We start from the raw sequence: 15,941 nt of genomic DNA on the forward strand, positions 1-15,941 counted from the left end.
ATGGCCAATCAGTATATGAGCAGACATCATAAGTTATTAGGGAGCTGAAATCAGGAACGAGAGCCCACTCTACATCTATTAGAAGGGCTAAAATTCCAAGCACTAACAAAGGCTGATGAATATGGAACATGGAAAACTCTCATTCATTACTTGAGGAGGCAGCAAAATGGTACTCACGCTTCACAATATGGGCTGGCAGTTTCTTACAAGTCTGACGCTATGGGCCGGTAACCATGCTCCTAGGCATTTGCCCAAGTGATTTAAAAATGTATTCACATAGACACACACACAACTAAAACCAAGTATTGGAGCAACCAAGGCATCCTCTGCCTTTAGTAGCTGAGTGGATAAACTGTGGGAAAACACAATATGTAGCAAAAGTAAGTGACTGGCTCTTGGGCCACAAAAAGACGAGGGGGAGTTGACTTAAGTGAATAGCAGTCAAAGAGAGAAGTCAACTTGACTGTAGTGCATGTCTTCATCCAGTTAGCAAGGGCAGTACTGAGGGTAACTCCCTTCTAACTGGCATCCTGGAAAAGGTGCCGCTATGGTAAAAATATATGCTCAGTAGTTATCAGGACTAGGGAAGAGAGGCTGGATGAGTGGAGCACAGGGGATTTGAGGAATAAGAACATCATCCTGATACTGTAATGCTGAGGACATTATGCATTTGTTAAAAACCAGATGACTTACATTGTGATGGGTTAATCGTAAGTGATGAGCCTTCTTTAATAATAATGAATCAATAATTTCAACAACTACAAACAGACTGAGCGGGAATCCCAATACTCTGCCCAGGTTCAGAGCACTCTCCTTACTTGCTGATCATGTAGTGTATCTTTTTTAAAAAAAGAAAAAGAATACGGGAAAAAAAAAAGATGTATTTCTTTGACATGTGTCTACATGGCCAGGCAGGGTGTGCATTCAATTAGGATGGCCCGTTTTCATTTGTCTGAGATTGTCTGTGTGCTCTGGGTTATCCACCTCTGCCTTTACAGAAATGAGTTTCACTGAAGGTCTGAGGAGACACATTTCTTTTATAATAGGACTTACCCAAATCATGTGACTGTCTTCTCAATGTCAAAATTTTCAGTTCCTCATCAGCCTTTCCGAGCAGAGTACAGACTGTTTAGTGTGTTGGTTGGGGGTGTATGGAAACTATGGGTGTTTTCATAATGGGCTCCCTCGCCCCTGGTAGATTCCAGTTCCAGAAAGCCACGGTGGTAATGGCAGGCTTTGGCTTGCCTCCCTTTGGTGGAGTCCCCTTTGAGTGCCCCAGCCGGCCAGGTCACCACAGGCAACCAGTGCATAACAATGACATGCCATGGAGCCTTGGATACAAGATTTAAAGGGCTAGGTGCTAATTAGGACCCTTAATGTAATGCCTAGGCAAAGCATCCTTAAGACAGGGGAAGGACCCTAGTGACCTACAAGCCCTTCATTTCACAACAGGGAAGAAGCTAGGGTGCTTTAACAGACCCTTTCAAAGTGACTGTCTGGTTACTAAAGAGATCTATCACCCTGAATTCCCACTCAGGCCTCCCTCCACCGAAGCTTTTCTGAATCTGTCTGAAACTTCTTCATGTATGTTCACAAAACAAAGCTTCCTGGAATTTCTTACTTGGAACTCAGGCTGCAGCCATCCAGTTAAGTACCTGAGTACCTTCAGGTTATGTGTGGTTGCTGCCAAGACCCCCTTTAGAAAAAAAACAACCATTTTTGCCCAAACTGTCACATCACCCAAAACTTAAGCTATTAATCCTTTGATTAATAAGAGACAAAGGGCACCCCATTGTTTTGAAGCTGCACCCTCTGTTGTGCTCTGAGGAACAGGGCAGGAAATGGACATCACTGACTCTCCATTGAGTTTCTTTCCAGCAAACAGAGAGACCACACTCATGCTCGGAAGGACATCACTCCCATGTCAGGCCCGGAGTTCTCAAGTTGTGGCAAGTCTCTGGAAAGATAAACTTGCAGATGGAAATCACCTGTAATGACGTTTCCTAGTGCAGGTACTATAAATGTAAACCTGACACACCACACAGTACATGGCTCTGCAGGCTTAACTGTAAGCCTTTTTGACCCAACTGTCACTGTGTGGTGTCTAGAAGGATGCCACCAACTGAGTCCCTTTACCCACCTCCCACCTCCCCACCTCCCCCACCAAAAGAAACCTCTTCCAGTTATCAGAACGATATGTCTATTTTTAAACTAAGGTGTTCAGCTAATAATAATAATAATAATAATAATAATAATAATAATAATAATAATAATAAAAGAATACTGAATAAGACATTGTCCCTCAGTCTGGTATATCAAGGCAAGAGAAGCCTTCAAGCTTCTGGAACTTTTTGCAAATGGCTAGACGCTGGAGGGACCACAATTTCTATTGAAATAATGTCACTGGCTATAATAGATCAGAGGCTCAACAGGGCAAGCTGCCCCGATCTTCCCTCTTTCTATCCAAAGGTGACATCTCAGCTATTGTGAACTCAATAAAAACCACTCACCTTAGCAGTAACTATTGCCTGCTTTAAACAGAACAACCACCCTTTAGCATCCAGAACTTTTTATTGATCATCACTTCCCACATCAACATGAATTACTGTTTGTAATGTAGAGTCTGAGAGTTGAAAGACTTTGAAACACACCCAGAACTTTTCCTAGAGCAGGCAAACCAGTAAAAACAAACAAACAAACAAAAACAAACAAACAAACAACCTGACAAGCCTTCTTATATGGGGCTTCAGACTTGTCTATAAAAGAAAACCATTCCCTTCATTCCACAGATATCATATACCTTCCCCTAATCCATGCAGGCAGCATGGGATTGTTCCACCACTGTCACCAAAACATCAGCCAAGACACCACAGATGACACAGTGATCAGAGGAGAGTTTACAAAAGGCGTCATTTTCAGGCAGTGCTTTAGGACACTCCCTGCAAGAAATTTTAACAAGCACACTTCTGTCCTAAACTGAATGTGTAGCGGACAAGAGTCCAGGGGAGCCACATAAATGTGTGGAGAAGGCTGCCTGCCAGGAACTATGATCTTCCGAGGGTCTGCAACAAAACCATGGAGCCCAGGACTGGAAGACGGGAGAGTTAATAACCGAGCTCACGCTCCTTCCTCCCTCTATGATCCTTGTCTGCCAAAGCCTATTGAAAGCCTGAGTCCTTGTGAGACACACCCACAGGGATCCATGCCCAGGTTTCAGTGGTGTTGGCCAGAGGTGTGGGAGTGGGTTCACAGGTGTTAATGGGATTCTAACACTACCCGAGACTTCATATTTTCCTTGTATTGGTTATAGGCTATGTTCTGGACCAGGCCCCTGAAAACTTTGAAAGAAATAAGCTTTTTCTTCCTCTCAAGACTTGACTCTGATTTCTGATATGAAGAAAAGATTTTTTAACAGAAATTCGAATTCACTTCATCATGATGTCTAATGATGAGACACTGAACTGACCTTCTGAGTTACAGCTGTGGATCAGGTAATAACTTGGAAAAACTGCCCATAATGATCTGTCGGTCTGTTCTTAAGATTATACTGACACCTGGCTGCCTGTAATTACTGGAGCCAACACAAATTTCACGGCTACTGACTTGAGTGTGCAAAAATGTAATTTTATCTATTCTTCTGTAATTGAGTGTAATTTCTTCCCGGAGCCTCTGCTCTGCCTCAAAGCAGAGAAAATTGAATCTAGCCACTTTCAGATAAACTCATTCAAATACAGTCATGTCTTAGTCAATTCAAGTTTATAATTCAGTCACAATTAAGTTGGAAATTCTCTTTTTCTTTTTTTCTTTCTTCTCTGGAATTCAATTTTCTTTCTTCTCTGGAATTCAATCTAAGCTCCTGGGGGCTTATATAATGAATGGGTCCCCTTCTTGGTGTTAATTTGTACTGTCTGCATCTGAGTATTACAGATGTCAAGTGTTCCCCTTAGGAGGAAGAAGCAGGAGGATCACTTCGAGTTTCAGGTCAGCCTGGACTCTAATGTACTTAAAATAAATTGTCCCCATGAGACCCAGCACGGTCTACAATGAATATACACAGATATAAAAAGATACAGTGGTGGTATGAAATTTTGGAAGTTAATGCACGTGCTTAGGATTGATGTTATACTTGATTTGATAGAAACTGTATTTGGTACTAAACCCTCTGTGTTTATGAGGGATCAAAACTAAAGTTTTGAGGGATTATAGAAAGAGTCAGCTGTAAATGTACTTTTTGAAAATAAACACCCTCTTCTTGCTCTTCTTCCTCTCTTCCCTCTCTGTCCCTTCTCTCCCCATTCCCCTCCCCCTCTCTCTCCAGGTGCTCATGGCCCAGCCTCTATTCCTCTTCTCTCTGTGTCTCTGTCTCTCTCTCTCTCTCTCTTTCTCTTTCGCTCTCACTCACTCTCTCTCCCTTTCTCTTCTCTACTACCCCCTCAATTCCCCTTCCTGTGCCCTAAATAAACTTTATTTCATACTAAGAGAGAGAAAGAGAGAGAGACAGACAGAGAGAGAGACAGACAGAGAGAGAGACAGAGACAGAGACAAAGACAGAGAGAGAAGAAACAACCTTTAGAAAAATTAAATGTTGGGTACCTGAACCTAGATGATTCGTCTAACACGACACCATGGCTTCTCTGTCCTCAGAATGCCCTTATGTTTTTCATCTGGTTCTCAGGCCTCATTCTAGACTGATTCATTGGTGCTTTCTTGCTCTGAAAAAAATGTTTTTTCTTCATGGAAGCCTTTAGAACAGTGGTTCTCAACCTTCCTAATTCTGTGACCCTTTACCACAGTTCCTCATGTTACAATGACTCCCCCCAACCATAATTTTTTGTTGCTACTTCATAACTGTAATTCTGCTACTGTTATGATTGGTGATATAGATAGCTGATGTGCAGGCTATCTTATATGTGACTCCCACTCAAAGGGATGTCATGACCATGACTCACACTGTGAAGCATTGCTTTAGAACACCATAGTGCCCTCCTATTCCACCAGACCTGTGGGGAGATACAGGCAGCAGACTCAGTGGACTCCCTGTTCTTTTGTACACAGATACCAATCCTACTCTGCCACATCAACATGATAAAAGATAGATCTACACAAAGCTTGATCCCTGCCCTTTCCCCAGCTTCAAACTCTGGACTCTCCTATGAGGCTTTGAGATCAGACATGGGGTACAAAGAAGCCCTGCTTATATAGAACCTGGTGGTTTTCCTCCAAACCCTTTGATAGACTCTAATGTTCTGTCTGATACTGTCTCCCTTCATACCTCCTTGCCAGAGCACAGCCTTTTGGTTTAGAAGAATCCCAGAGGCAGGTCACATGGCTGTACATAAAGGGGCCCAGGGTGCTTTGAGGAAGCCTGAAAAGTATAAATTCAGAAGAAAGCTTAGAAAGGGTGATGTATTATTGATAGAGCCTTCAAAGGAGTAGTTAAGTGAGGTTGTCAGGATGGCTTCTAGTCCAATGTGACTGGTGTCCTTAGACACAGTAACTCAACCCCATAAAAGGGCATACATAGAGGAGACCCCAAGAGATGTCAGAGAGGACAGCCATCAATGAGCCAAAAAAAGAGGCCTTGGAAGAAACTAAGTTTGCACTTGAACCTTGGACTTCCTTCCAGAACTGGGGAGTGAGTTCTGATTGTTTAAACTAGTCAAACTATGCTGCTGGTTTCAATTTGGTTTTTAGAAAGACAACATATATAATAATAAAACATTTTCCTGCCTCAATTCTAAGTCACTTTGCTTCAGTAGCTGACCTGCCTTCTAAGTTCCTCTGAGGTGAGAAGCTGTTTAGCACCTCATCCTGAAATAGTAGGGGAGTATATACAAGTAGCCTTTGCTGTGTTTCCACAGGAATGGTGAGATTCTAACTTTCAGCTTGCTAATTGAAGTCCCAGAAAGGAAAGAGGATACTTTGAAAATAATTTCGTGTTTATTTCTAAATTCTAAAAGGTTTCCCGTGAAAGCTTTCTAAGAAAAAGGGGGAAATGGCTTCTAAGAAGAAGGAGGGAAAAGGGTATGTCTAAGAAAAGGGAGGACAAGGAGAATGCTAAGAAAATCAAGACAAGGAGAATGCTTTCTTCTCTTTGCCCTCAGCACTTATACATTTTTCAGAATACATGATTATATGGTAAAAAGTTCATCACAAGTTTACACATAAATTCAAATCATAAAATGAATAAGAAGTTTATAACAGAGAATGTTTATATGCATATCCATTAGGAATATTTATCTGGCAAAGCATTCATTATTTGTCCCTAGCTCAACAGGTTCATGGAGAGTTAAAAACCATAATTTTTGTGACCAATGTATTAGTGAAGTTTTGTATAGGTAAACCTGGTCAATATTTTGTCTTCTGTCCTAGAACCGATAGTAAATTATTAGTTCCCTTTTATGACCTTTGGTTAATGGTTTTACAACCTCTTGGAATGTGCTGAGTAGTAGATGCAAGCAATTAACTCATGACACTAAGAGACTGGCAGAGTTCTCATTGCAGTTTTGATTATCAGAGAGAACCTAATAGCAGTTCCATTCTAAAAGAGCTTAATAAATACTGATGTAATTTTAGGAATTCTTATAGAATCATCATTAAGAATTAAGATGTCATCTATTTGTCTATACAGCATCACTACATCATTGTTCTGCAGAGGTCTGTTCAACTTAGTGATTGTTATATATGTTTAATAATAGCAGGAAAAGAATATTAATAGCAGGAATCTTTTCTAAAATGAATTTATCCTGGACCTTACCTACTGGAGCAAATCCATCATGAATTTTAATCCAAGGCAGACTCATCTCAGGAAGATCACCTACTAGCTATTAGCTTCTCCTATGGTAGCTCCTGACAGCATTTGTTCTCATTGGCTGCAGGAGGAAGCTTCTCTGGTGGTGGCTTAGCAAGACAATGAGCTACAAGTCATTATTATTATTATTGTTATTATTATTATGTCATTAGGAGTCATTATATTGCTACTTTATTTTTTTAGAACAGTAGTATTTGGATTTATCCTAGATCCCTGAGCTATCTAGTCTCAGATTCTGCATCACTCAAGCAGTATGGGTTTCATCTCAAGAAGTGCACCTTAATTCAAATCAGACATTGGTTGGTTACTCCCATAAGCTTTGTGCCACCATTGTCCTAACGTATCATGCAGGCAGGACACCATTGTAGATCAAAGGGTTGGTGGCTGGCTTGGTGTTTATGTTTCTTTTTTGCTATCCCTGTACCTCCCTGTGCCAAAGACATAAGAATGTAGGGTCGAAAGATCTGTGAGGCACCAGCTTGACTTCTCCATGTTCAGTGAGTTGTGCAGGTGTTGTTTTCTACAAAGAGGCCTTGACTTCAGTTGGTAGAGAGTAAACTATTGTCCCAGAAATAACTTGAGTTGTTTGGGATTCCTATGGGATCCCTTTATCAAACAACTCAATTAGTTGTAACCCAGCCCTGGTATGGGAAACTTCATTTGGTGACAAGAAACACCCAGTTGGGGCTCTGTCTTCCCATTGTTTGGCAATTTCAGTTAGAAGCTTTCATATATGCACATTATTAGGAAGCTTCTACTGTAGTAGATTTCCATACTACTTCTCAGATTGCCCTTAATTTTAGCTGTCTCTTCCCATGTTCTCTCCCTCATCCCCTTCTTCCCTCCCCATCCTCACTTGATCCCCCCCATCCAGCAACCCTCCTGCATCCATTCATAACTATCTGTTCTACTTCTCTGTCATGGGGAGATCTAGCTGTGCCCCCTAGACCATTACTCCATGCCTAACCTTTGTGGTTCTTGAGTTGTGGCTTGTTTATCACTGATTTAACCACTAATAGCCACATATAAGCAAATACATACTGTATATTGTCTTTCTGTGTCTGGTTTACCTCACTCAGGATGATTTTTTTTTCCTAGTCCCATTCATTTACCTGTAAATTTCATTATTTCATTTCTTTTAATGGCTGAGTAAACTTCATTATATAAATGTACCACATTTTTTATACATTCTTCTGTTGAAGGACATCAAGGTTGTTTCCAATTTCTGACTATTAGGAATAGAGCAGCAAGTGCCTCTGTGGTAGGATGAAGCATCGTTTAGGTATATGCCCAAAAGTGGTATAGCTAGATCTTGAGATAGATCAATTTCCATCTTCCTTAGGAACACCAAGTTTCATAGTAGCTGTACAAGTTTGTACTTCCACCAGAAATAGAAAATGTTTCCATTACACCATATCCTTGCCAGCATGGGCTGTCACTTGTTTTATTGATCTTAGCCATTCTGGTGGGTTTAAGATGAAATCTCTAAGTAATTTTGATTTGCATTTCCCTGCTAAGGCTGTTAAACATTTCTTCGTGTGTTTCTCAGGCAGTAGAGTTTCCTCTTTTGAAAATTCTGTTTAGATATGTACCCCATTTTTAATTGAGTTATTTTTTCTTGATATCTGGGTTTTTATTTAGTTCTTTATATACTTTAGATATTAGCCCTGTCTCTGATGTGTATTTGGTAAAAATCTTTTCCCATTCTGTAGGTCACTGTTTTGTCCTATTGATGGTATCTTTTGCCTTACAAAAGCTTTTCAGTTTCATGAGGTCCTATCTATTAATTATTGATCTTAGTGCCTGTGCTGATGGTGTTCTGTTCGGAAAGTATTTTCCTGTGCAAATGAGTTCAAGGCTAGTCCTCATTTTCTCTTCTATCAAAATTAGTGTGTCTGGTTTTATGTTGAGGTCTTTGGTCTATTTGGAGTTGAGTTCTGTGCAGGGTAATACGTATGGATCTATTCGCATTCTTCTACGTGCAGAAATCCAATCTGACCAGCACCATTTGCTGAAGATGCTTTTTTTATTCCATTGTGTATTTCTGACTCCTTTATCAACTATCAGGTGTCCATAGGTCTGTGAATTTGTCTTGGACTTCAATTCGATTCCATTGATCAACATGTCTGTTTTTGTGCCAATATAATGTTGTTTTCCTTACTATAGCTCTACAGTACAACTTGAAATCAGGAATAGTGGTAACCGACTATGACTACGGTGCTTTGTAACATACCACAAACTAATACATTGAAAACCAGCTCTTGACTTCAGCTCTTGCCTCCCTATCCTTTGTCCTTATATCTCTAATGTCCACACACATGGTCAAGGGGTCAAGTGGACCATTGGTTTGCCATTTGATATTTTCCTGAGAACTTATCCTATGCCATCCAGTTTACTTCCATTTGAGATTCCTTAAAACATCAAAGAATCACCTAAGCCCCTAAGGGGCCATAACTTACATTATTTGTTTAAAATATATCCATTGTTTCTGAGATAAGGATCCAGCCCATCAAATCAGTGTCTCCCATGGCATGGCTCAACAAAAGAGAGAGAAAGAGAGAGAGAGGGAGAGAGAGAGAGAGAGAGAGAGAGAGAGAGAGAGAGAGAGAGAGAGAGATTGCCTTAATATAAATCTATTCGAATAGTTTGTAGAGTAAAATTTCAGTCTGGGAAAGTTATTCAGTCAGAAAAGTGCTTGCTATGAAAGCAAAAAGATCTGAGTTTGATCCCCAGCATCTACATAAAAGCTGGGCGTGGCAGCACACACTGTAGCTCTTGCAAAAGCAAGAGGACCCCCAGGGCTCAATGTCGAGCCAAATCAGTGAGCTTCATGTTCAGTGAGAAAACCTGTGTCAAAACATTGAGGTGGAGAGTGACTGAGAAAGACAAGTACCACTGACCTCTGGCCTTTGCAGACATGAGTACACATGCACCTACACATACACCTACACAGACCTGTACATACACATACATGTGCAACAAAAGATAGAAATTACAAAGGAAAGAGATAGTATCAACTATATAAAATGCTAATTATGTTATACAATAAACTGTAAAGGCAAAACAAAATTTAAAAACTAGTAATACAAATGACTAGGAATACAATAATATTTAGACTTTATTATATTTACTTTGTGTGTGTGTGTGTGTGTGTGTGTGTGTGTGTGTGGTGTGCATAGCCACAACACCATGTGTGGGGGTCAGATGACAACTTACAGGATTGGCTCCCTCCTTCTGCCATGTTGGTCCTGATGAGGCTTAGCAACAAATGCCTTTACCTGCTGAGCGTCTCCCCAGTACAGTAACTTGAAGATCAACAAAAATGAACATAGCATTCTTTTAATGAAAGAAGGGAATGTACAGGTGATTCCTGAAAGAAAATAAGTAAGTGAAGAACAAAGCACATTTTCAAATATAAATTAGGAGATGCAATTCCTCTCTTGAATCCATGGAGACTTTCTGTGAAGATTAACAGTCAACGCTAGGGAGCTTGTAACAATGCAGGTGTTTTCACACTGATGCAAGGAATCAGAACTGCTGTCACCTTCCTGGGAAGTCCGGTCACAAGCTACAACGGTCTCTCTAAAAGTGCTTACACCCAGGGGGAGTGTAATTCCCCACTCCTTATATGTAGCTGCACACAGTGACTTATTCCAGAACAGTGTAGATGGGAGGGAGGGAGAAACAATTCTACAAAAGCACCCTCGAGAAACTGCACCACTGCCACCAGGTGAGCAAGGTCACCATCAGGAGTCACATATCATGTTGACAGACTGCATGATGGAATGAAACTGGCACATCACCTCTGTGAGCATCCTCTCCCAGACCCACAACCTCATCAAATCATGGGAGAATACATCAGAGAAATGTCAACACAGCCTACACTGTGTCTGACTGGCATTCCTCAAAATTGTCAGGGTCACCAAAACCAAGGGAACTCTGAGAACTTGCCTCTAAGAAGATTCTAAAGAGGCATGACTGTCAAATGTAATATGTCCTGAGATGTCCCAGAATGAAAGGAGAGCATGGGAAACTCTAAATCTGAATAAAGTATGAGCTTTATTTAACAAGTATGCATTGTTATTGATTCTTAATTGTAACAAAAGTACCATAGTAAGGTATTTATTTATAATATATTTATAAGATTATTAAGATATTTATACAAGGCAGAAAGGTAGGATATTTATAGGAACTCTGCATATTTGTTCTATAAATCTAGAAGTATTCTAAAAAAATAAAGTCTGTGAGGGTTTTTTTGGAATGTTTTTTGGTATTTACATGAACTTTAGCATGTTCATGTTCTAATTTTTTTTATATATATAAAATGACTGCAGATGCAGGAAAAGATGAAACTTTACACACAAGGATATGTCAGCCTTATTTACCACAGATTTAACCTGAGTGTTCAACACTAGTCTGACCAAATAAATTAGCCTTCAATTCAATGGAATATTTTAGCAGTTAAAAATGCAGTAGCCTGTGTATGGCACACATCAATAATCCCAAGAAGTTAAACAAAAGCCTGATTTCTGTAGCAAGACCTTGCCTGAGAAAGAAAAAAAATGCAAGGGACATGGATGGTAGTGCAATGTCTGTGAGGACTGAAGCTCAGCCCTTGTTACTGAGTCAAGTATGAATATGAATATAAACCAATGACATAGTAGAAGAAAAACTAGGCTACGAAATATATGTAGAGGAAATTCTGTGCACATTGAGTCAGGAATAGCATGGCCAGACAGACAGACATAGATGAAGAGTTTGATTTCTCTTTGTTTACTAAGAGTTATATGGTATATGTTCCTTTTTCATAGGGAAGAACACATAAGACAAAATTGACCATTTTAACTATTTTAAGTTTATATTTCATCAGCATTTAGTGCGTTAGCAGTGATTTACAACTTCCACCATCTAGTTTCAGAATATGCCATTGCCACAAAAGGAAATCCTGTACCCAACAAGTGGTCTTTCACCATCTCCTAGGCCCCAAAGTAGCTGACAACACCCCTCAGCTTCCCGTCTCTGTGGATCTGCCAGTTCTGTATGTTTCCTAGGAATGAAGCCACACAACACACAATCTCTTACCACTAGCTCTGCTCACTTAACACACTGCCTTCACAGCTTATGAACTGTAAAATAGTTCATGCATTTTTATGGATGAGCAATATTCCAGTGTATGTACTTGCCAAATCTTATTTCTCCATTTGTCTGTTGATAAACATTGGGCTTCTTCATTTTGAATGGTGCTGCTATGTATATGCATACGAAAGATTTCATTAGAAAATTTTATGTCTGCAGTTGCAAAAGGCTTTTATTAAAATATATCCAACTAAGTTGTACTAAGTTCTCCAGTCTGTGCCAACATTGAACACTCAGAAGTTTCCTGAATGTGTTTACTTGTGTTCAGTGATCCAGTCTTCCATTCACTGAATATGTGAACTTTAGCCTCAAATTATGTATTTGTTTGATTGAACAGTATAGTGTCTTTATTAAGAAAACCAATGTGGATGAGCACACTTTTTTTTCATCTCACAACACAAAGCAGATTCATATAGGGCTTTTGCAAGAATTAATAGAATAATATTTGAGACTGGATCACTTTATAGATCTCTTTGGAGAGTTTGGAAATGTGATTTTTATGATTTTTTTCCATTATCACTAAAGATCTCCACAATATCCTGCATCATATGGACAATAATGAAGAAAATAAAATCCACCTTTAAAGGTTTTGATTTTTATTTGGCGGGAGGAACATTGTGTGGGTAGATGAATGTGGAATTATAGGCTGTTGTGACCACCTCGATGTGGGTTCTGGGAATCGAACTCTGGGCCTCTGCAAGAGCAGCAGGCGCTTTTAACCTCTGAGCCACCTTTCCAGGCCAACAGTGCATTATTTCAAAGTTGATAATCAGTACTATGTGTTGTTCAATATTTAGCTTACCTGAGAATTCAGTTTAAGACAGCAGTTTTTAACCTGTGAGCTGTGACCCCTTTGGCAAACCTCTAGCTCAAAAAAAAAAAAAAAAAAAAAAAAAAAAGATTTACAATATGATTCTTAGCAGTAGAAAAATTACAGTTATGAAATAGCAACAAAAATAATTTTATGGTTGGGGGTCACCACACCATGACATGAGGAACTGTGTTAAGGGGCTATGGCATTAGCAAGGTTGAGAAGCAGTGTCTTTGGAGAAGACAAAAACTTCTCATGTGGAATACTACTTAAATATAAATATTATATTTGTTATATGCATATATATGCGCTGATGCACACAGCAACACCAATGATTCACAATGGCAACCTCACTGAGTAAAAGGAGCTAACCAAAAAGATGAAAGCCAATCAACCTGTCTACATTAAACTCTAGCTTATGCTTAAGTTAATTCAGTTTCAGGTCAAAACTCATTGCACATTGAAACTATCTCTTGTTATCTGTCTTAGTTAGGGTTTCCATTGCTATTCATGACCAAAAGCAAGTTGTGGATAAAAGGGTTTGTTTGGCTTACACTCCCCCATTGTAGTGCATCATTGAGGGGAGTCAGGGCAGGAGCTCAAACAGGGCTGGAACCTGGAGGCAGGAGCTGATGGAGGAGTGCTGCTTGCTGGCTTGCTTCCCACAGCTTGTTCAGCCTGCTTTTTTATAGAACCCAGGACCATCAGCCCTGAGATAGCACCACCCACAATAGGCTGAGTTCTCCTCCATCAGTCATTAATTAAGAAAAATGTCTTAGCGAACCGCCGGTGGCTCCGCCCTTAAGGCGGCCCTTAAGGCTCCCGCCCGCAGAGGGCGCACCGTCTCTTGGTGTGTGGGTTCGAGTCCCGCTGTCGCCTTGTCCCGATTCCCGCGTTTTGTGGGAAAAAAGAAAAAAAAAAAAAAAAGAAAGAAAGAAAATGTCTTGGCCTGGAGAGATGGCTCAGCCATTAAAGGCTAGGCTCACAACCAAAAATATAAGAAAATGACATATAGTCAGATCTTGTGCACAACTTAACTGTGTAATTTGAGGATATACATATCCCTAGATAACCACCGCCTAGATCAAGATATAACGGTTTCCACTATTCTAAAAAATTCTTTATGTCCACAGCCAGTCCATAATTCTTCCAAAAAAAAACTATTCTTTTGATCAATAATCATAGGTTGGTTTCACCTGCTCTTGATCAAATAAATGGAATCTTTCCATATGTAGTCTTCTATGCCTGGCGTCTTTCACATATTTTTTTATGTTTTATTTTGCTCTGAGACAAGATGTCAGCATGAAGCCCAGGCTGGTCTTGAACTTACACCGTAGCCCAACTAGCCAAGAACTCAGTAATTCTCCTAGCTCATCCACCCAACTCCATATTACAGACCTTCACCACTGTACCTGGCTATGGGTTTTGCTGGAGGATGGGGTGCAGTGTTTTTTGTTTGTTTTTGGATTTGGAGACAGAGTCTTACTATGTAGCCTTGGCTGACCTGGAATTGACTCTGTAGACCAGGCTGGCCTCGAACTCACAGAGATCCTCTAGGGTCAAAGGTGAGTGCTGCCACAATTGGCTTTCTTTTTTTCTTTTTGGGGCAGGTGAGACTTAAATTCAAGAGTTTTCTGCCTTAGCCTCCTGGGTATCCAGGACTATGAGTGTGAGCCACCGTGGTCAGTCCATCCATCATCATAACCATTTTAAATTTATCCATGTTGGGTATATTTTGTTTGTTTTCTCCTTTTATTGCTGAGTGGTGTTCCATTTTGCACAAATATCAAATTTATCCTTCCAGGTTGACAGACAATCTTATGGTCTCCAATTTGAGAACATTATAGATACGCTTACAATGAATATTCTCATACCCGTTTCTCTGTGGACATATGCATTCAATACTCCTGAAAAAAAAAATCTTAGCACTGATGCATCACAGAGCACATATTTAAATATGAGTTTTATATAAAGTAATAGTTTTTCCCATTCTTAATCCTGAGAGGTTTTTTTGTTTTTGTTTTTGTTTTTTTAATCATTTGAAACTACTCCCTTTAAAAAGAAAAAAAAAAAAAAAAAAAAAAAGCTGGCCCTAATGCAAAATGAACAGCAACAAAGAAACAGCTTTCTAACCTATTTATACAAGGCAAGAAACCCAGCCTGAAAGATGTAGTGCTGACAGCTATCTCCAGGCAAATTCTGGGATCACATTCATTCATTTAGAAATACTTTCAGTCATTTAGACCAAAGGGTTGTACACAGATCATTCACATGGGAGACTCAGATCCCAAAAGGAGAAGAGTTTGCGTAAGCATCCTTCAGATGCACGTGCTTTCTGCCAAGACAGTCTCCACACAGGGTACATGTTTGCCCGCCAACCCAGGAAGGTGACAAATGAATCATCTCACTGCCTAACATAGCTCACTCCAGGTACTGATTCAGCTGGGTTTCCCTTGAGCTCTGCTTCAAATAAACAGAGCAGGGAACTTTACTAATGATGCACTCTGGGGCACCAGCCATGACTGGCATTGCACTCTGCACAGAGCCTCAGTAGCCAGGCTCTTGATTGCTCAAAGCAAAGGACGTAGCTAGCTCCTCAGCCCTTTCTGCTTCAAAGGAGGCTGCTCAGACCTCAGTAAGGAACAACAAAGATAGCAAAGCCAGAATACCTACTATGCTCTCAGGACCCTCAGGGATCGCCATGTGACTTTTTCTCCTATTATAAAAATTCAGAACTGACAATAAGCTAGTTGTCCAAGAATGAGAAGGGCTCATATTAGCCCTCAGCAGAAAGATGGAACCATTCTGTTTAAGAGCAGAGAGATGTCGAGGCGAACCATCAAAGTCAGCCTGGCACCAAGCAAGACCTTTCCACACAGATGGGGATGGCAAAAAAGCAAGGCAAATTCAGAAGGCTCAGGACACACTGTTGGCAGGTATTTCCAAAAAATTCCAGAAAAGAAGGCCTTGATAAATTATAACTTTTCAGATAACTTTTACTATTACAAGAAGTCTAGCATGAGTGTAAGCAGAGTAAGAGACTAAGTTAAGTAATTAGGAGACCACTGATTGACTTAATCCCCACCAGAGGCTGAGGCTGGAGAGTTGTGGGTTGCAGGTTAGCCTTAAATAGGGTACATAACAAGACCCTATTTTTAATAAAGACAAAAACAAAACAGCAAA

At 40.1% G+C, this 15,941-nt stretch overlaps 1 protein-coding gene across 2 annotated transcripts in view; it reads right to left on the minus strand.

Moving 5' to 3' along the window:
- Clip4 (CAP-Gly domain containing linker protein family member 4) overlaps positions 1 to 1,287 on the minus strand; it is an 85,492-nt gene extending 84,205 nt beyond the window's left edge. Inside the window, exon 1 of one of the 2 annotated variants that reach the window (XM_076942248.1) lies at positions 1,054 to 1,287. The gene's annotated coding sequence lies outside the window, so the exon portion shown is untranslated. The remainder of the gene's footprint in view (positions 1 to 1,053) is intronic. The other variant, XM_076942249.1, reaches the window with a different exon arrangement.
- Positions 1,288 to 15,941: the final 14,654 nt, after the last annotated feature.

Source organism: Arvicanthis niloticus, chromosome 11, assembly GCF_011762505.2.
Source record: "Arvicanthis niloticus isolate mArvNil1 chromosome 11, mArvNil1.pat.X, whole genome shotgun sequence".
NCBI classification, from domain to species: Eukaryota; Metazoa; Chordata; class Mammalia; order Rodentia; family Muridae; genus Arvicanthis; species Arvicanthis niloticus.